This window comes from Megascapheus bottae, chromosome 7, assembly GCF_031878675.1.
Source record: "Megascapheus bottae isolate mThoBot1 chromosome 7, mThoBot2.hap1, whole genome shotgun sequence".
Classification (NCBI taxonomy): domain Eukaryota; kingdom Metazoa; phylum Chordata; class Mammalia; order Rodentia; family Geomyidae; genus Megascapheus; species Megascapheus bottae.
Window position 1 is genome coordinate 32,255,340 of NC_143515.1, and position 8,037 is coordinate 32,263,376.

An 8,037-nucleotide genomic window follows, 5' to 3' on the forward strand; every position below is an offset into this window, starting at 1 on the left:
TATGATGTAAAAATCAATGTTAATAAATTCTCCAATTAAAAAAATTTTTACTACATTTGAAATACCGAAGTGGAACTAATTTTTAGAGGATACTGTTACAAATGAAGTATCTTGGTATAGGGATTTCAACACGACTAGGTTTCCTTCTCCATTAGTTTGTTTAAAATTGACTCTCTGAAGAAATCTGTAGCTTCATTCTCCATTCATAAATGTCATTAAAAATACAGTGCTGGAGGCCCGGGAGTGTGGCCTAATAGTAGAGTGCTTGCCTAGCATGCATGAAGACCTGGGATCGATTCCTCGGTACCCCACATACATAGCAAAAATCTGGAAGTGTTGCTGAGGCTCAAGTGGTAGACTGCTAGCCTTGAGAAAGTCCAAGGACAGTGCTCAAGCCCTGAGCTCAAGCCCAAGACGGGCAAAAAAAATACAGTGCTGGAAAACAAAGCTATCACAAGATAAACAATTCATTTTCTTCATGTTGCAGACAAAGCAACAGATTTTTGTCACAAAGTAAATCATGTGGCTAAGTCATATATACCTAGTAAACATCACAGCCCAACATTTCTAATTCAATACTTGAAGCTGTTTTGATTCTACTATTAAATTTAGGGAGCAGGGGAGTCTAATGAAAACTCTAAATCCCTTTTTCTTCTTACCTGACATACTGAGACAATGGGTAATATCAACTGGAGAAACAAGGGATGAAGAATGACACTAGAGGATGTGTGCGTAGCTGAAGCTAAAGAGCAAGAGTGTGTCCAGTACGGAGCTCACTGGACACTGGTCACTAGCGATGATCCAAATATACGCCTGGACGATGCCATGGAAACCCCAAGATTCTACCAAGTAGTGATAGGTTCAGTGGGAGAATGATGTCATTACTCAGGCAGTTGAAAGGCCTGGAGTAGCCAATCACAAGATCAGAATCTGAACCAGAAGCTGGGTTTGGGTAGAGAATGGCAGGAGAGCTCTAGTAGCTCTTTAGTGCTTGATCTTTGGTGACTTGAGGTCCTGCAAGACAGACAGGAAATCCCCTTTCGTCTACGTTCTTATATTGAGGACATCACCTCAGTGTTTCTCACCAATGTTCATTAATAGTTATTTTTAATTTGCTTATTTTGCTTTCTATATTATATGATAATTCCATATTGCATATATAGTTCACATGTTTGAGGGATAAGGAAAGGGACTTTGAGATTGAAAACTTCATTGTTCTGAAACCGTTTAGTTGAGCCATTTGAATTTTCAAATAGTAGAAGCAGAATGAAAGAGCTTTTACCTGGTTGAAGAGTAGTGTTGATGATACCTTGTAGAGGATGATGTCATCTAAGGCACTTGCTTTCTAGTTTCTTGCCCCTGAAATCCTTATTCTGGGTTGTTCTAGCCATGTTGGACTTGGATCCCTCTTTATATTTCTCTTGTTCACTTAGGAACTGGTTCTTGGAAAACCTATTAGGTTTTGCATTCTTTTTTATTTCATTTTAAAACTTAATTTACTTTATTCTTATTGTAGTGGTGGTATACAGAGGTATTGCAATTGCACAAGTCAGGTAATAAGTATATTTCCATTTATACAGTATCTTCCGTTCCCTCATGCTCTCCCAGTCCCTCTTGTCTCTATCCACAAGTTATGTAGCTCACTTTCGTTGGTGTCCAGTGGGCTCCACTGCTCTGTTTTTGTCATTTTACCCTTGAGTTCTGTACACCTCCCAAACCCTTCTGAAGAGGTATACTTGAATACACCATACATAAGGTAAAGAAGACAGATCATCAAAAATTAAAAACTAAACAAAAGAAAGGGGGAAAAAGGATGTTTCTTCCCTCCACCTTTTGGAGTTCATTTCTGAATTTTATATGAATAAAAAGAGGCACATGGGCTTTGCATTTTTGTTTCTCTCCTAATGGTGCCCTCTTTTGTTCTCAATGTTTGTGATTATCTAGAATCCTTTCTAATTTATATCCCAATGCATTTTAGATCTCATTTTTGCACATCCAAAAGAATATGCACGATTTGTGTCTCTGAGTTTGGCTTAGCTCACCTAACATGATTTGTTCTAGTTCTATTTCCTTGCAGATGATATTACTTTATTCTTCCTAATGGCTGTGTAAAATTCCATTGTGTATAGGTACCACATAGTTTGGATCCACTCATCTATTGTGGGGCATCTGAGTTGCTCTATATCTTGCCTATTATGAATAGCGAAGCAATAAAAACGGTCTGTGTTTAGTTTTTTTGAGAAACCTCATACTGCTGTTCAGAGAGGTTGTACTCCTTTACATTCCCACCAATATGTAGAAGAGTTACTTTCCCCCCAAGATTTCCAACAATATTTGCAGTTCAAATTCACAATGTTGGACAATCTGACAGGGGTGAGATGGAATTTCAGAGTTGTTTTAATTTACGTTTCCTTTATGGCCAGGGTTGATGAGCATTTCCTCAAGTGTATCTTTGCCATTCTCACCTCTTCTGAGAAATCTCTACTTAGCTCCCTTGCCCATTAAGTGATTGCTTTATAAGGTTTGGTAGGGGTTGGTTTCTTAAGCTCTTTGCGTATATTGGATATGAGGACTTTGATATATGGCTTGAAAAGGAAGATCTTTTCCCAGCAATCCTTTTTTTTTTTGCCAGTTCTTTCGCTTGAACTCAGGGTCTGGGCACCATCCATGGGCTTCTTTTGCTTAAAGCTAGCACTCTATCACTTGAGCCACAGCACCCCTTTTGGCTATTTCTGTTTATATGGTACTGAGGAATCCAACTCAGGGTTTCATGCATGTGTGGCAAGCACTGTACCACTAAGCCACATTCCAGTCTACTTGTAGTTTTTGAATGGCTGATTGGAGATAAGAATCTCACAAGGACTATTTTTTTGGCCAGTCCTGGGGCTTGAAGTCAGGGCCTGAGCTTTCTCAAGGCTAGAGCTCTACCACTTGAGCCACAGCACCAGTTCTGTCTTTTCTACATATGTGGTACCGAGGAATCAAACCCAGGTCTTCGTGCATGCTAGGCAAGCACTCTACCATAGGCCAAACACCAGGCCCCACCCAGCAATTCTTTTTTTAAATTTTTTATTGTAATTAATAAAAATTTTACATGATATTTGCCAGATAGAAGGTGCATTAATTCACATACATTGATACCCTTTCACATGTCTTGGTACCCATTACCTTCCTCCCCACGCCCCACCCGTGTGGTTTCCCCCCCCACCAATTCTTTTATAGTTTATTTTTTTTTCTGGATTCTGTGCCTTGAGCTTTTTTGATCAAGGCTGTGCTCTATTGCTTAAGCCATAGTACCACTTCTGGCTCGTGGCTTAACTGTACATAAGAGTCTTGTCACAGACTTTCTTAACTGGGATGGCTTTGAACTGTGGTCTTCCTGAGTAGCTATGATTACAGGCATGAGCCCCTAGTACACCACGAGTTGTGCATTCTCATACTCATAGATGTCAACTCCTAGAGATACAGGTCTCTTTTTTGCATAGCCCTGATACTTTGAAAAGTAGTCTCTGCCCATTAGAAGCAAATACTAAAGAAATGGAATACACAGAGGAAGGCAGACTTCTGTCTGACTTAAAAGGCTTTTATTGTAAAGATGATATACATAGGGGGTACAGTTACTTAAGTCAGGTAACGAGTACATTTCCTTTTGAACAATGTTACCGCCTCCCTCATTCTCCCCCGGGTTTGCCTTCTCCCCACTTGAAGTTATATCGTTCATTTCCAACATAGTGTCTAGTCCGTGTCACTGCTAAATTGGCTTACCCTTTATCTCACCATTTCTGTGCTTCTTCCAGTGATAGCCAGACCAGTCCCCACAATTTGTGTCAGAAGAAAAGGAATGAATATGGAGTCCAAGATAAAAAGGATGTCATTCTAGTTGAAATTAACTGGTTTTACTTAACATGAAACTATCAAGCATATTCTGGAGCAAGGCTCCTATTGCAAACTCTACATAGTAATCTATTGGTTTGTGTACTTATAGTTGCTGAGAAACATTGCACAGAAAACCAACTAGCGTTACCTTTCTACAATTGTGATGATTATTTCTATGTCAAGATGACTTTACTCCTGCCTAGGTAAATCAGTACTGTCCATGGTAATAACTGGCTCAACCTCATGAGGCTTGCCCTCACGAGCCTACATCTCCAGCCCAGCTTCTGTGATATTCCCCAAGTCTCTGCATGTTTTCTGTATTGGGTAGACAGCATATGAGTAGGCCATCTGTTCAGATTGTTAGCAGAGTCCACAGCTACTGTAGAGGCATATACACAAGACACATTTATTATAGAAACAATCTTTGTTTTCATTCTTGTGTATATTTTTATTCTCTTTAAATAGTTGTACAAAGGCAGTATCAACCATCCATTTCCCATCAAGAGCTCCAGAAATCAAACCAATGGCTTAGTGATTGTCTGTTTTAAGAAGATGGAGTCATAGGATGTTCATTTGGGATGTTCATGTGCGACATGAGGTGTGGGACATCACAGACCACCATTCCACATTTTGTCTTGAAAGTAGCGAAAGAGCCAGGTGCTGGTGGCTCATGTCTGTAATCCTAGCTACTGAAGAGGCTGAGATCAGAGGATCACAGTTTCAAAGAAGCCTGGGTACCGTAGTCGAGGAGACTGTTATCTCCAATTCAACACCAGAAAACTGGAATGGCACTGTGGCTCAGAGACAATGCCCAAGGCCTGAGTTCAAACCCCTCGATCAAAAAAGAAAAAATCAAATAGCAAATTCCCATTGGGTATGATCCAACTAAGGCTGTGCTGTATTGATGAAATCTACTCTCTTAGATACTATAGTTACAATACCTGGTCATGTGAGACATTCCACCAATGCTGGTTTAAAGGATGGGGGATCCATGAGTGATGGTATTTATTTATTTATTTATTTATGAGCCAGTCCTGTAGACTGAGCTCAGGGCCTTAGCACTGTCTTTGGGCTTTCTCAAGGCTGAAGCTCTAGCACTTGAGCCACAGCACCACTTCTCCCGTTTTCTATGTATGTGGTACCAAGGAATCAAACCCGGGTCTTTGTGCTTGCTAGGGAAGCACTCTACTGCTAGGGCAAACTCCAGACCTGGTCCATGAGCATTTTTGTTCATGATCAGACCTCTACTGAAACTGCAACTCTCATTTGTGATTAACTAGAGATAAGAGCCCAAGGGGCTTTCATGCCCAAGCTGATTTCCAACCCCAATCCTCTGATCTCAGCTTCCTGACTTGCAAGAGTTAGAAGCAGAAATCTTTTCATTTGGTTGGCGGGAAAGATTTGTTAATAATTTAATGTGAAGTATAAATGTGCTCAATTGTAAGTTGCAAACCAATATGATATTAGGGATTTCTTTTCACTTTCATGTTTATTGAAATTTTAGAATCAGGGAAGTTTTTCATAATTGTCAATGTTTGTTGTAACATTGCCACCTTGACAATGTCAAAGGTACTGATCAGTTTCTTTTGTGCCGTTATATATACATTTGTTCATTTCTTTTCATCTCTCTCTTTTTTTTCTTTGCCAGTCCTCGACTTGATTTCAGGGCCTGAGCACTGTCCTTGGACTTTCTCAAGGCTAGAGCTCTACCACTTGAGCCTCAGCACCACTTCCACCTTTTTTCATGTATGTGGTCCCGAGGAATCGAACCTGGGTCTTTGTGCATGCTGGGCAAGCACTCTACCACTAGGCCAAACTCCTGGTCCTCTTTTCATCTCTTTTTTTTTGAAATTTAAACATTTTTACTGTTAGGGTGATTTACAGAGGGGTTACAATCAGATAAATCAGTTAATGAGTACATTGCCTTTTAAACAGGAGTATCTGCTCCCTCATTATCTCCCAGTTTTTCCCCTTTCCTCTTCCCTGCCCCTGCCAGGTTATATAGTTCATTTCCAACAGTGGCTAGTGAGTCTCACTGCTGATGGTTTAGCCTTTGTCCCTTTGCTTTCCCTTCTCCTCCCCAAATCAAATGAACGTATATAAAGACAAAGGGTACATACATTTAAAAAATAGTGACAAAAGAGAATATACCAAGGAGAAAAAAGAAAGAAAAAAAGAAAGAATTGCAAACAGTACAATAAAAAATCTCTTGATTCCATTTCTTAGAGTTCATTTTGATCCTAGAGAACGTTCTATGATCATACGTACATAGCTATTGAGCCCTTGTGATCCTCTCCTAAGAACAGCTTCCGGTCCATTATATGATGAGTTGTCTCTGTCCCAGTGTAGCCAGGTGGCCTGTGGGCTCCATCCCTGATGTTTACGTTCCTCCTAGAGGTACTTGGATAGCTCCAGGGCTCAGATATGACCACCACTGCAGCCACTGCTGTTGTGACTGCTGGCACAATCACTGTATGTGGATACCGAATTCTGTCTTCTTATGCAAGCAGTTTATAATTTTCTTCTTTGGTATAAATCTCTGTATAAACAATAGCTACGTTGGAGTGACTGTCTAGATGTGAAAAGCTTGATGGGACCCTCAAGTTCTGCTTCCTCAGGGGACTTAGTTGGGTCAGTTATCCATCTGCCATCTTCTCCAAAATTCAACGTTTTAAAATCAATTTATTCAATTGTAACGTCTTTGTGAAAATGACTAGTAGGAAAAATGATACACATTCAGGTGTGTAAAAGTAGGGAGGTACTGGTGAACCATTCTAATAATCCTCAGGAAGCTGGGACCCGAGGATAATGGTAGAAGTAGATATGGATCAAGTGACTGTGCATTGGCCTCAAGTATGAGTAAAAAACAATGCAATATAGACTACATTTGGTTTCATTCTGAAAATGTACTATTGTGCCTCTGACTAGTGTACGTCTAAATGGTGTGATGAATTATATTTCAGGAAAGTTTTTTGTTTTATTGTGTGGGTCCTGTGGTTTGAACTCAGGGTCTGAGCACTCCCTCTGAGCTTTTTTGGCTTAAAGCCAGGTCTCAACCATATCAGCCAGAGCTCTTCTTTTGGCTTTTTGATGGTAAATTAGAAATAAGTGTCACACAAAATTATGTCACAGGAATGATCATTCCTGCATAGGCTGTCTTTGAAGAGCAATCCTCAGTCCGCAGCCTCTGCGCTAGCTAGGAATACAGGCACGAGCCAAGGGCTCAAGAAATGGTTTTCAGCAAAATTTAGTAAGCTTCCTACAATGATCCTCCACCCTGTGTCCTTCTACTCGGTTCTCCTTTCCTGTCCTCTCAGTCGCCATCGCCCACTCCCCATCCAGCTGTGCCTCTTGTGGCCTCTGAAGTGGAACACAGGGCCCTGCAGCTTGACTGCAGTGACTCATTGCTGTGCCTGTGCAAATGCCTGTCTCCCTGGGGTTCTCCTGGAATAGACACTAGGAGCAGATTTTGCTTGTGCTGGTCCTTTGCGGCGAGTGGTGTGGGAACCAGCAAGGCAAGAAGGAGCAGTACAGGACACATTTAGTGTTTTGTCTACTTCACATATTTGATCTTGTCCACCCAGTAACTCCAGATCCTCAGGTGGGAAATTTAGGTTGGAAATCTAGGTGCACTTGCATTCTCTGAGGAATTCAGACACTCAGGCCTCCATTGGAGGACTCGACCTTTGAATTTAATGTGATCCCAGGCCACAGCTGAACCTCACAAATCAAGTGGACCAGTGATACTAGCCCTGTGTGTTTAGTGATTAATTGAAGTATTATAGCACATCTTGCTGCCCTGAATAATTAAATGGGTACTGAATAAATAAATAAATGATCCTAAATGATGAGGCCATTCTCAGGGTGGACTTTATGCTACTTTGCTTCACTGGCTAGGCCCCAGGATAGCCTTTGTCCCCAGGATAACCATGAGCTCTTGGCTCTAATGTGGTAGATTTCTCTCATATCATGCATTTGCCTTTTCTTCTTCTCATCTTAGATAACTGCATCGTGTGTGTGTGTGTGTGTGTGTGTGTGTGTGTGTGTGTGTGTGTGTGTGCCAATACTGGGGGTAGAATTGAGGGCCAGTGTGTTTCACTTATCTTTTTCACTCAGTGCTACTGTAAACTTCCCTTTCCACTCTATGCTGCTCAAATTACA

General features: G+C 40.9%; 1 long non-coding RNA gene across 1 annotated transcript in view; it reads left to right on the forward strand.

The window, feature by feature from the left end:
• Positions 1-8,037, forward strand: part of LOC150060537 (uncharacterized) — a 491,819-nt gene that overhangs the window by 152,052 nt on the left and 331,730 nt on the right. The gene's annotated exons all lie outside the window — the stretch shown is intronic.